Source organism: Argentina anserina, chromosome 3, assembly GCF_933775445.1.
Source record: "Argentina anserina chromosome 3, drPotAnse1.1, whole genome shotgun sequence".
Taxonomy (NCBI): Eukaryota; Viridiplantae; Streptophyta; class Magnoliopsida; order Rosales; family Rosaceae; genus Argentina; species Argentina anserina.
In genome coordinates this window covers 11234051-11247755 of record NC_065874.1, presented here as the reverse complement: position 1 = coordinate 11247755, position 13705 = coordinate 11234051, and the positions used below count along the sequence as shown (strand labels likewise).

General features: G+C 36.9%; 1 pseudogene; it reads right to left on the bottom strand.

The window, feature by feature from the left end:
- Positions 1-98: 98 nt before the first annotated feature.
- Positions 99-12716, bottom strand: LOC126787048 (F-box protein CPR1-like; annotated as a pseudogene).
- Between the last annotated feature and the right edge of the window lie 989 nt (positions 12717-13705).

The window sequence follows — 13705 nt, the reverse complement described above, 5'->3', positions numbered from 1 at the left end:
CCAACTGAAGTGATTGCCTTCCCTTTTCCTCGAGCATCTCTAGACTCCACATCGCCTCCTCAAGTCTTATTCACCTGTTCCAAATTCAGGGCACTCTCCTAAATAATCTCCTTTGTAATCAGACAAAGTGTTGTTATGATGGTCTTGTACTCATGCTTAAGTTCCCGTAGGAACTTCTGAGCCAAGGAGGTTACATCCATCGGCCTAACAAGCCAATAGAACTGGGAAAAACGGGCCTCATACTCCCTGATTGTCATATCTCCCTGCACTAGAGCAAGGAACTCAAGCTCAAGTTCCTCCTTTACCGTAGATGGAAAGTGCTTCTCTCAAAAGAGTTCCACAAAACCCTCCCAAGTCAGAGTGGACACCTTCATAGTCCGCCATGTGCTCTTCCCCCAACCCATAGCATCATCCTTCAAGAAGAATGTGGCTATCATCCTTTTCTCAATCTTAGAGTACATCACCATCTCAAAGTAGGTCTCCATACTCTCAATCCAATGATCTGCCACCATCTGATCCAAACCCCCATGAAATGATTGATATGAGCACTTTGTTCGACGTTCTTAACATATTTTTACCTCCAGTTGTACTTTTCTTAGTTTTTATTGTTGTAGTATTGAGTCATTTAGTCTAGTTAGGAGTCTATGGTGGCGTTGGTTGCATTTTGGTGTTAAAACAGGTTGAAAACACAGAAATTGTCGAGAGTTCTATTTAGAGTAGGATTTCTTGTGTAACTAGGAAACATAGTTAAATTAGTAGTCTTCATTAATCGGGATTTCTATAACATTTGTGATATATTAAGAATCCTACTTACATTAGGAATCATTTTTAGACTATGAAACGTATCATTTGGGAAAATCCTATTTGAACTGAAACTCTTATTCCGTAACTTTCCTAATTGTACTTTCCTACTTCGTAACTTACTTGTCTTTATTCTTGCCTTTTATTATTTTCAGATTTTAAAGATGAGATTGTATAGCTAGAATGAAGAACAAAATAGAGAAAAAGAAGCAAAGGAGGAAAATAAAGAAAGAAGAAGACACCTAAAAAGGAGAAAAAGAATGAATTTATCAAAGGAGATTACACCCACCAATGACCAAAATTAGTGAAATTAAAAGAGAAAAAGAAAAAGGAAGAGATAATGCAAGAGAGAAAGGAGACACCTTAAAATGAGAAAAAAGAAGTAATTTATCAAAAGAGATTGCACCCAGCAATGCAAAAATAAGTTAAAGAACAAAGAGAGAAAGAAAAAAAAGAAGAGATAAAGGAGGGATTAAGTAAATAAAAAAGATAATGCAAAAGAGAAAAAATGTGACACCTAAAAAGGATAAAAAGAATGAATTTATCAAAGGAGATTGCACCCACCAATGACAAAAATAAGTGAAAGAAATTGAGGAGAAAAAGTCCAAGCTATAATATTCAAAGAGCCAAAACTCTTCTATAAATAGCACATCATTCACAAAGAAAAATCATCACTTCTCCTTAGTATACAAGAGCCAAAACTCTACCAAAACACCACCATAAACTTCCCTCACAATTCAGCCAAGCCGTCCACCCCAAACCATCATCATCTCCACTGAGTTTCACCCATTACAGCCGTACCTCTAAGGTTCCTACAACGTGTGATTCTCGCAACTCATCTCCATGACTTCGTTTAATTGTGTTAATCTACAATTCTTTGTCTATGAAGATTGTAAGTTGTTGTTTATGTGGAAGTATTGGTTTATTTGTTTTAGAATTTTCAGATTGCATTTGATATGTTTTTGAGATTATGCCGAATCTATATTCTTATAATTATTGAAGTTTGTATTTCTATTGTTGTGTTCTACTATTCTTTCGCTTGCTCTTAGATAATTTTCAGATATGTGCATACAAATTTAGTGCTTGAATGCAGTCTCTAAGATTGTATTTGAGTGTTATCTTCATCATCCATATTGACACAAATCGAATCAATCCCTAAGTAGTTTCTATTTGTGTTAATTAAAGTGGGAAATTATGGAAATTTACATGTATCCCATAGTGAGTGACGCCACCGTGAAGCATGTTTCCAACAAAGATTTGGTGCATAAATGTAATCTTATTTGATTTCTACCCTAAGTGTTGGTAAACTTGATTGCATGCAATTTAGGTGAGGCCCTAACTCAACCTAAATGTCAATATAAATCTTGCATGATTAGATGTTCCTCTAAGTCTCTAATTGTATTGGTGTCTAAAAGTATGTAATCAGATGAATTAGAATGCATGATAGAACCAAACTTGTAATTATGTGGTGCATTGGTGAATTTGGTTTAGTTTGGTAAAGAGAAGTCGATCATGTAAATAGTAATTTAGGTTTTATTTTAGTAGTTAATAATCAATCTCAAACCCCCCATTATTTGTTAACACTAAAAGTTTAGAGTTCTGTTTAATTTTCCGGACTGAACGATCCCTGCTTATTCTATATTAAGATGACATTTTACAGGGTTAATTGTATGACACTCACGCGTCCCATCAATGATGGCGCTAAAAGACTATTGGTGTCCCTGATCAGCTTAAGCATATGACCCTCGTCTCTAACGACAACCTCTGGGTCAAACTGCTCGACAGGTGGTGCCTTCTCCTCATAAAGGTTCTCCACGTTGCGAACTCGGTTTCTACCCCTAGCTCGGCCTCGGCCTTTGCCTCTCGTCCGGCCTCTTCCTGTCGCCCGGCCTCTGCCTAAATTCATCATCTTGAAACATTTAAACACATAGTCAATACATGTATAATCTTATACCTAAATAAAATAGATCCAACATATTAACCAACACATTTAGAAGGGAGAAGAATACTTGAAATATCATCACAACACTTCTATTTAGAGGCCCAAACCATAAGGTGAAGCTCTTAATACTCATGCATACCCAGTAGCGTATCAATACCGAAGAACATATGATGATAATCTGCTGATGTCGGTTACAACCCTGAAATTTCGAATGATCCAAACGGTTACAACCTTGAAATTTCGAATGATAAAATTTTAATTCGAAGCCATGAAAACTCTAAAATAATCCCCAATATATTGAAATCAGCTTACAACAACAGTGTATCGAAACTGAGTTCAAAGTACGATTCAGTCAACATGAATTATATCACCAATTTATATACACAAGTATCAAAGTAATTGAAAATGTAATATTCAATCGATCCTCACAAAAAAAAAACAACGGAATAGGGGAACCCTCAATAGTCCTCGGCGTAAGCTCTCAAAGTCTGCTAATCCCAATGTTCTAAATATCGGGATATCGCTGATATTTAGAAACCGATAGGATAAATACCATATCGCCTCAATATATCAGTCAACTCAAAATATCGGGTCAACATGCGATATATCGGGTCAAACTCGGTTTGACCCGATATTTTGGTGAACTTTTTTTTTTTTCGGTGACTTTTTTTCAGTGACTTTTTTTTTCAGTGACTTTTTTTTTTAAGGAGACGATGTCATATTGAGGAATTTCAACGCAAATAGGCAGAAGGATTCGTTGCTTCGCCCTTCGTAGCTTCAGATCTTTCAACGCAACCACAAGCTCATCCGAGTGTGAGAGAAATTGGAGCACATTTCAAGGGATACACACAAAGAAGAGGAATATGCTAGATACCGCAAGGATAAGCAAGTTGGTATATGTTCAATTCAATGCCAAAATCATCAACAAAAACCGAAGGAAGGATAAGGGAAAAGAGGTACTACTTGCCAAAGAAGCTAGGGAAGCACAAGATTTGACAATAGATGAACAAGTGTCCGAAGTGAGTAGTGAGATACCACCCTTTAGGGAAGTCCGAGAGGTAAGAGAGTTTTATGAAGATGATATTATCTCGGAAGATGAGGATGAGGATAATGGAGAAGATGAGTTTAACTTTGATTCTGATGATGAGAGAGTTTATAATGCATGAATGCATAATCAATATCTCAATCTATCTTTTGTGCATCTATTTTTGTTCAATTAGTACTTAGTAGTTAATATTATTTGGTATATTTTGAATATTTTAAAGTCTATGTTTATAAATATATTAAATGTAAATTAAAAATTAACAAAAACGATAAATCCGATATATCTCGATATATCTCCGTTATATCCTTATTGTACAAAACCGATACGATGCCGATAACCATACCATTGGCTAATCCCCACCTGAAAAAGTATCCCCTACACCATCGATTTGTTGCGCAGGGATTGTGAACACAAACCCGATAAACTTTTCAGCCCATATGAGTACACCCACATTTAAACATACATCACAACAAATTAAATGTACAATTAACATTTTCTAAGCATGTGTACTAATGAGACTTAGACAGCCCACCTGGTTACCGGTAACAATTAACATATTAAAATATGTGTGCAAATGAGACTCAGGGAGCCCACTGGTTGCCCGAATATCATTTTAAAACATGTGTGCTCATGAGATGGGCATCTCACATGGTTACCTCTCATGAATACAAGACATACACACTAAAGCTCTAACTGATCGTAACTAACACCCAGCTAAGGCTTGGTTCCGATTTACATCTCATCACCGTCTGAAGACCAGAAAACGTTTTAACAAGACTCAATGTTAAAACCGAGTACAATATAACAATCAACGCCTTTTTATGTACTACCACCCAACGACTCTTGCACAACAATATATATAACAAGTCACCCAATAATCCATTATACCGGAAGCTACATTATCTCCCATTCCGGTCTCATCCACCACAATTAACCGACAACAATATCATTTCATAATTTAAATAAAACCGTAACGTTATATTATATAGAAAACCAAATATATGTATTGTATCAACCATTTTTATACACAAACACAACTCACTATATTATATCAACGTCGCAATTCACTTATTTAAAGAATTCATAAATATAAGTCACCGCCAATGATATATTTGTCATAGTGAGATTTACTCACCTTATTTCATGCGTGCAACTTTTACTCAACAAGAGAGATTCTCTCACTCGTTTCGTCGGTCACCTAGTAGCATAACAATGTGCTTAGAAAATGACCCGCATAACAACATGTGAATATTAATTACAAGTAAAAACATTGTTTTCACGTAAGCACTGTTCACGAGAACACTATTCAATAAACACCACTCACGAAACAATGTTCACGAAAACACTGCTCATGAAAACATTGTTCATGCGCGTGGGGTTCACCCGCCGCCTACCGCCAACCGCGCATGGTGCTTACGTGCCACATTCAGCAGCTACGCGTTGTGCTCACGCGCCGCATAAACAGCCGCGTCCTCGTCTACCGCCATCAAAACCTTCCAATTCTATTCCTACAACCGTCCTAGGGCTAATATCCTCATACCACCGCCCAACTTGCTCCCACGCGCCGCCCTAGGCGGCGGCACGCGCACCACCACCATCTCCACCCAAACTTCCACAAATCACAAAACTTCCAACATAAAAAATGTAGATCACAAGAAGGAGATTGTAACCGTACTTGCAGATAGCTCCGATTTGGCCGGAGACTGCCGGAATCACCGTCGTAAGAAACCGGATCGGTGGTTGCATATCAGAGACGAAATGGCTCAATTCGAGCTTCACCGCCAGTGGATTCGTGCCTAGGAGAAGGAGGGAAGACTTTAGGAGAAGGAGGGAAGACTTTCCATCGCCGCCTAGTGCCCCATCCTCTCCGGCGACTTCGAGTTCGCTGGTGCTGCAGCTGCGCTCCCTTGGTGGTGGCTGAGACGCGGCACCGGGTGAGTCGCTGCTACCACTGGTCGACGCGGCTCAGCCGTACGGTTCCAACGACACCGGCGGTGTCGAGAACGGCGGCCAGAGGTGACAGATCGTCAGAAAGGATGCTCGGGGTGTGACGGAACTCGGCTCGGGTTTCTAATTTTTGGTTTTCTAATTTTGAGTTTCCAAAAAAGTCCTTTTATAACCTTCTCTAATCGGAAACCAATATTCCGTTGCTCACAACTTTTACATACGACATCCGATTAAGGCGTGCCACGTGTTTAAAAAGTCGTATCAACGAGCTCTACAACTTCCATGAAGCGACGGAATAAAAGTCGATTCTTAAGCCAGTGAAAATGTAACATTTTTCAACCTTAAATTTTCGAAATCACTTTCTTTTCGTAAAGACATCGACGAGAGAGTGTCGAAGTGATTTTACTCGAATTACTAAGCATAATAATTTGTGAGAATTAAAAGAATTTAAACTCAAATCCGGGTTATTACACCCTAACCTCGCCAACGACGTCGAGCTCGACGGTGCCGCAGTTGTGCGCCCTCAGGTACGGCTGAAACGCGGTGCGGGGTGAGGTGCCACTACTAGTCGAAGCGGCCTGGCCGTGCAATTCTAATGACAACAACAGTGTCGAACACAGCGGCCAGAGGAGGAGAATCAGAGCTGAGATAGAGTCAGGGTCGGGCGGCCCGCTCTGGTTTCCCTTTTGATTTTTTTTTATATTCCAAAAAGTCCTTTTATAATCTTCCAAAATCATAAACCAAAGTTCTGTGACTCACAAGTTTCATATACGGCATCCCATTAAGGCGTGTCGCGTATCCACAAATTCGTATCGACAAACTCTACGATTATCGTGAAGGAAATTTTTAAAGATGAGAGATAGATTAAAAGTCAACTCTTGAGCCACTGAAAACATAATGCTTTTCACCTTTAATTTCCGAAATCACTTTTATTTCGTAATGACAACAAACGAGAAGGTGTATAATGTGAAATTAGTGGAATTACCAAGTCTAATAATGAAGAAGAAAGAACCTAAACTTGAACTCTGGTCTCTTCCCAAATTCCAAAACGTGAACTCTGATCTCTTCTCTGTTATATGTCACTCCCATAACATCTCTCTCTCTCTCTCTCTCTCTCTCTCTCTCTCTCTCTCTCTCTAAAACGTGAATTCTAATATATATCAATGTATGATATATATTCCACATATGACGGTCGATATTGTTTTGTAAGTGAGGTCAGAAAAATAATATTCGTTGTCAACTGTCAGATATGAGATGTATAACATACATTGATGTATAGTAGATCAACTCGTTACTTGTCCCCTACATTTAACAAAAGATAAGAGTGTGTTAACAAATCAAATCACTGTATCTTAACAAATCAATAAAAATATATAAAAAGTAAAAATTTAGGCATTTCTTTGGCATAAATCCGGTTATTGATTTGTTATTTCTTCACTAGATTCATTCAGATAAAAGCTTTAGAAAATGCCACTTTAGCACCAATCCTAAAAATACAAAATCAAGTGATTGAATCTTTAAAATAAAAATCAACCTCTGTTTAAGTTTAAGTACCTACCAGTCATTTGTCTAAAAACCTTCAACAAAGGATTCAACTGTATTGAAATTTGCAATAGATGAAAATGCTAAATGATAGAGCTTTCTAAGACGTCTATAATAAACAATGTAAAATGTTATCGTTAGTATAGAAAAAGCAGGAATCGTTCAGTTCGGGAAATTGAAAAGAACTCTAAACTTTTAGTGTTAACAAATAATGAAGGGTTTAAGATTAATTATTAAATATTAAAATAAAACCTAAATTACTATTTACATTATCGACTTTTTTTTACCAAACTAACCCAAATTCACTAATGCACCACATAATTACAAGTTTTGTTCTATCATACATTCTAATTCATTTGATCACATACTTTTAGACATTAATAAAATTAAGCCATTAAGGGAACATCTAATTATGCAATATTTCTATTGACGTTTAGGTTAACTTAGGGCCTCACCTAAATAGCATGCAATCAAATTTAACAATACTTAGGATATAAATCAAATAAGATTATATTTAAACATCAAATCCTTATTGGAGACATGTTTTACGGTGACATCACTCACCATGGGGTACATGTAAATTTCCAGAATTTCCCACTTTAATTAACACAAACCGAACATACTTAGGGCATGATTCAATTTGTGTCAATATGGATGATGAAAATAACACTCAAATACAATCTTAGAAATTGCATTCAAGCACTAAATTCGTATGCACATATCTGAAAATTATCTAAAAGTAAGTAAAAAAAGAGTATAACACAACAATAGAAATACAAACTTCAATAATTATAAGAACATAGATTCAGCATAGTCTCAAAAACATATCAAATACAATCTAAAAATTTTAAAACAAATACTTCCACATAAACAACAAACTACAATGTTTATAGACAAAAAATTGTAGATTAACACAAATAAACAAAGCTATGGAGATGAGTTGCGAGAATCACACGTTGTAGGAACTTTAGAGATACAGCTGTAATAGGTGAAACTCGGTGGAGATGATGATCGTTTTAGGGTGGACGGCTTAGCTGATTTGTGAGGGAAGTTTATGGTTGTGTTTTGGTAGAATTCCAACTTTTCATTGCTAAGGAAAAGTGATGATTGTTCTTTGTGAATTATGTGCTATTTATAGAAGAGTTTTGACTTCTTGAATATTATAGGTTTGACTTTTTCTCCTAAATTTCTTTCACTTATTTTTGTTATTAGTGGGTGCAATCTCCTTTGATAAATACATTCTTTTTCTCTTTTGTAAGTGTTACGTTCTTTCTCTCTAGAATTATCTCTTTTTATTTTTCTTTCTCCTCAATTTCTTTCACTTATTTATGTCATTAATGGGTGCAATCTCTTTTGATAAATTCTTTTTTTTCTCATTTTTAGGTCTCATTCTTTCTTTTTTACATTATCTTTTTTTATTGAGTTTTTTTCACCAACAGTCCCTCAACTCTAGTGTACCTACCAATGTGATACCTCAACTCTTAATCGTACCAATGTGATACCCAGACTCTAGTATTGCTATCATTGAAGTACTTCCGTCAGTTTTTTTCAACTTCTCCGTCATCTTGGTGACGTGGCAAGTACGTGAGGCCCACAAAGAGGGTTAAAAGACAAAATTAACCCCATATGAGAGGAGTAATGTTTTTCCCGCCCTTTACCTTGAGAAAGACACCAAACAATTCCAATTTTGGCGCCAATTTTCCCTCCATACTCCTTAATTTGTGTCTCTTATCTAAACTAAAGAACTACTGTCAACCAGTCGACCACAATCTGATAAAACCTAAATCAATCTCATTTTCTATTTGTACTCTAGCACTTCTTAAACTAACAGAATAAATATAGAAATTTATATGGAACATCTCATTTCCACAATCTCATAAGAATATAGAAACACATAACTTAACAAAATTCAAATACATGTTTAAGTACCATTAGTTGCCACCTTTTATGTTGATCTGCCATGATTTTTGCTTGTAAGAACTAATGGTACTTAAACATGTAGTTGAATTTCGTTAAGTTATGTATTTCTATATTCTTATGAGATTGTGGAAATGAGATGTTCCATATAAAATTCTATATTTATTCTGTTAGTTTAACAAGTGCTAGGGTAAAAATAGAAAATGAGATTGATCTAGGTTTTATCAGATTGTGGTCGACTGATTGGCGGTAGTTCTTTAGTTTAGATAAGAGACACAAATTAAGGAGTAGGGAGGGAAAATTGGCGCCAAAATTGGAATTGTTGGGTGTCTTTCTCAAGGTAAAGGGCGGGAAAAACATTGCTCCTCTTAGATGGGGTTAATTTTGTCTTTTACCCCTCTTTGTGGGCCTCACGTACTTGCCACGTCACCAAGATGACGGAAAAGTTGAAAAAAAACTGACGGAAGTACTTCAATGATAGCAATACTAGAGTCTGGGTATCACATTGGTACGATTAAGAATTGAGGTATCACATTGGTAGGTACACCAGAGTTGAGGGATTGTTGGTGAAAAAAACTCTTTTTTATTATCTTCATTTTTCTTTCATTCTTTTTTTATTTTTCTCCTTTATTTGACTTTTACTCTATTTTTTCCTTCATTGTAGCTACACAATCTCATCTTTTAAAATCTAAAAATAATAAAAAGAGAAGATAATTCATATAAAAATGTCAAGTAGTTACTAGAATATGAGTAAAATTAGGAAAGTTACGGAATAAAAGTTTAAATTCAAGTAAGATTTTCCCAAATGTTACGTTTGTTAGTCTAAAAAGAATTTGTAATGCAAGTAGAATTCTCAATATATCACAAATGTTATAAAAATGCCGATTAATGAAGACTCCTAATTTAACTAGGTTTCTTAGTTACACAAGGAATCATACTTTATATAAGACTCGATAATTTTTGTGTTTTCAACCTGTTTTAACACAAAAATGCAACCAACGCCACCATAGACTCCTAACTCGACTAAATGACTCAATACTACAACAATAAGAGCTAAGCAAAGTACAACTGGAGGTAAAAACATGTTAAGAACGTCACACAAAGTGTTCTTATCACTAAACAAACAAAAATGAAAAACCTAGTACGTCAATCAGTCCAATAAAGCAAATTTGATGCATATAACTTTCTCATCATGCTTCACATACAGACATCTAGTGTAAAATCACTAAATGATGTATATAGTAAGTCTAAACAGGAAAGTAGCATTAACTGAATGAAGTAGAAAACATACTTGTGCTTCTATTAGAACTAATAACAAATTATACCAATTATACCATCGCACTATTGCAATTGCAGAAACAGTTGCACAGTCCCCTGTTTAAGGACACAGCAAACATAAATAAAGCACAAACCAACGAGCACTTGTACAAGGAGCAAACCTTGTTTCTTACTGTTTTATTCCTGAAGCCTTGTATGCCTAAAATCTACCATCAAGAAACTAATTACTTAGTTTTATAGTTCTTGTGTTCTCCGATTTAAACTAATACCAAACCTAATAATTAATCTGCTAAGAAATCAGCATATGATATTAAACTTTTGCGCAGTATCCAAGCACCAAAAGAATGTAATTAAACACATCAACTAAGGGAAAAAAAACCACCAAGTCAATGCTGGTACTATACTTCAGTTATTTTTTTCCATTACCTCTCAAGAATGCAAGTGTAACTTTCTTTTCATGCTTTGCATAAAGAAGCCTTTTAAACAAATGTAAAAATACAGCAACATAACACAGCTTATAGAACACATCTCTGAGCTTGTTTCAAAGAGTAGGATAGCATCATTTTATGAAACTAGTGCAACCTACAAAGATGTGTTACAGATTTACAGACTTAACCAACAAATACAATCTACTAACTTTCTCACTAAGAATGCAAATTATATAAACAATATCAAAGCAAGCTGACGACAAAAGACCCAGAAATCTAAGAACACAGAAACAGAACACAGCTTATATTTAACACATGTTAACAAACGAACATATGTCTAATAAGTAATTAACAATATCAAAAGCAAGCTGACAACAAAACGCCCAGAAAACCAAGACCACAGCAACAGTATACAAGGAAAAATTAAGACTTAACAAGGAGACTACTAATCAAACAGCATACAAAATATTGAGCTTAATTTTGAGCTAAACTTCAATGGTCATATGTCAAACTGAACTTGGCCGCAAATGCATTTAAGCAAGAAGCAAGACCTATAACTTATCACCTTACCTGTTCTGTCTCCTCACTCCTCGGTAAGAAATTGTATTTTTCCTATCAAGCAAGACAAGGCTCTCCTCATACGAATCAAGTGAACAAACCAGACCTGCAGAAATCCCGAGACTTTTAAACTGTTTGCTCACAATGTCAAGTGAAACCAATCCACGGTCATCTTCAAGCATCAACACCACTTCTCCGTTCCTCCTAAAACACTTCCCCTTGGGCAGACTTCTTTCCGGACCTTGTGGAGTGAGAATCATCAACTTGGTCCACGACTTCTGAACACAATACTCCTTCATGACCCATATATCAAGGTAACAATTAGTATCACTCTTACACCTGACAAACAGACCAATGGACTTTCCATCCCCATAAGCACTCAAATCTAACTCCAATAAGTCATCCAGCTTGAGGCTCTCGGGCAGCAGCATATCTCGCAATGACTCACTTCCCACATCAAATCCCATAACAATGTACTCCAATTGATTATTAATCCCACGGAAAGCCATAAAATGGAGAGCCCCATTGGCTGAGAGCAAGACCTGGGAGCTCGTCACCATTATACTCTCCGGGAGAGCCCGAAGCATTCCCCAAGAGCCTGTGGCCAGCGAATAGTACTGAATTAAAGTCATGGGGCGATGATCAGGTTGATCCACAAGTGTAGTCACTCTCACAACCTTATAGTCATTCTTCACAGCATCATAACCCAGACCAATGCAAGCCTTAAACTCACCGTATGTGGAAAGCCTAACAGTGGGCTTAGGAAGGATGACATACTTTCTTATACTAGGGTTCCATAAAACATAGTTGTAACATTCACGGCATACATGATCATCAAGCAAAACCAGCCCATTGCAACTACCCACAACTCGAAAACACGGATTAGCATTACCTTAAGAGCAGCAGGGAACTCAATCTTACAATGCCCAGTAAAAGCAGAGTCATCAGAATGCAGAGGGTAAGATTCTTCTTTAAACCCGGAAATGGGAACTTCTCCGTAAGAAGACTCGGAAGCGCCTTCACCAGAGACATTGTGGAGTAACAGCAGGTTTTGGTGATTGGATTTGAGAGTGTGGGTGAGGTGGGTTCGAATAAAGGTCGGTCCTTGATGGTGGGCAAGGATTCGATTGGCAGTCGGATGAGGATGTCGAGTATGAGTTCTTTGGACAATTTGTGAAGACATGAGAAATGGACAGACAAAGCTTGAGATGGATTGAGGGCTCAACACAGACTTAACTCCATAGCACTCGTTCCACATTGTGAAATGGACTGAGACTGAGAGTGAGAGTGGGGAGAGAGCGCCGTTTGCCTTAATTTCTAAAACCCTGTAAGGAAATGTTTTCGGTCCTAAAGGCTAAAACCCTAGGAAATGCCCCTTATATATGCCGAAGCCCAAAAGGATACCGGGGTTGAAGTACTGAATTACATTTCCACCTATTTCTTCTTTTTTTTTGTGGTCAGAGGAATTTCACCCATTGTGGTGTTCATTGGTGAAGAGCTGAAGGTCACTCATCAGTCATCACAGCTTTAGTGAGAAACTGAGAATTGAACACCAACCTTTGTCACTTAACCACCCTGTACGTCTGGCATATGTGTTACCCGAGGCCTTGCTAATCCGGCAGTTTTTCGTCCGAACTATTCCGGCAGTTTTCGGCGGGGACAATTTACATCAAAGTCGCCTCAATAGGTATTAACAATTTCACCCATTTCATTTAGTATCCTCAGACTGAGAAGCTTATGAGGTGCTCATTAGTGAAGGTCACTAATAAGTCACAACAGCAATATATTAGTGACAATTGAACTCCAATTCCTTGCACGAACAAAATGAGTTAACTCAGTGCCTTGCCATTCCGACAGTTATTTGTGGGTTGAAATTACATCCGAGTCGCCCCAATGTCACCAGTTCACCACAAAGGCACAAACAAGGCTTTAGCTACCGTGATACCGCCGTCTAGTCGGTATGATCAAATAATCTTGGAGAGTGACATATAGACATATATACTAATGTAAATTTTCTATATCATGGGTTCCGTAAGTCTTTAAAGTAAATTCTTCTACCCCACATGACAAATAATCATACAACAGATATTGTGAGAGATTTCTTTATCTTTTACCTTTATTTGCAAGGCTGAGCGAGATTTTTGTACTTGCATACATTTATCAATCTCAATATGAATGACATTGTTGAATACTGTAGTTCAAAGCGGAATCATGTTGCAAAAGTTGAAACGTTCTTAGATATATAAG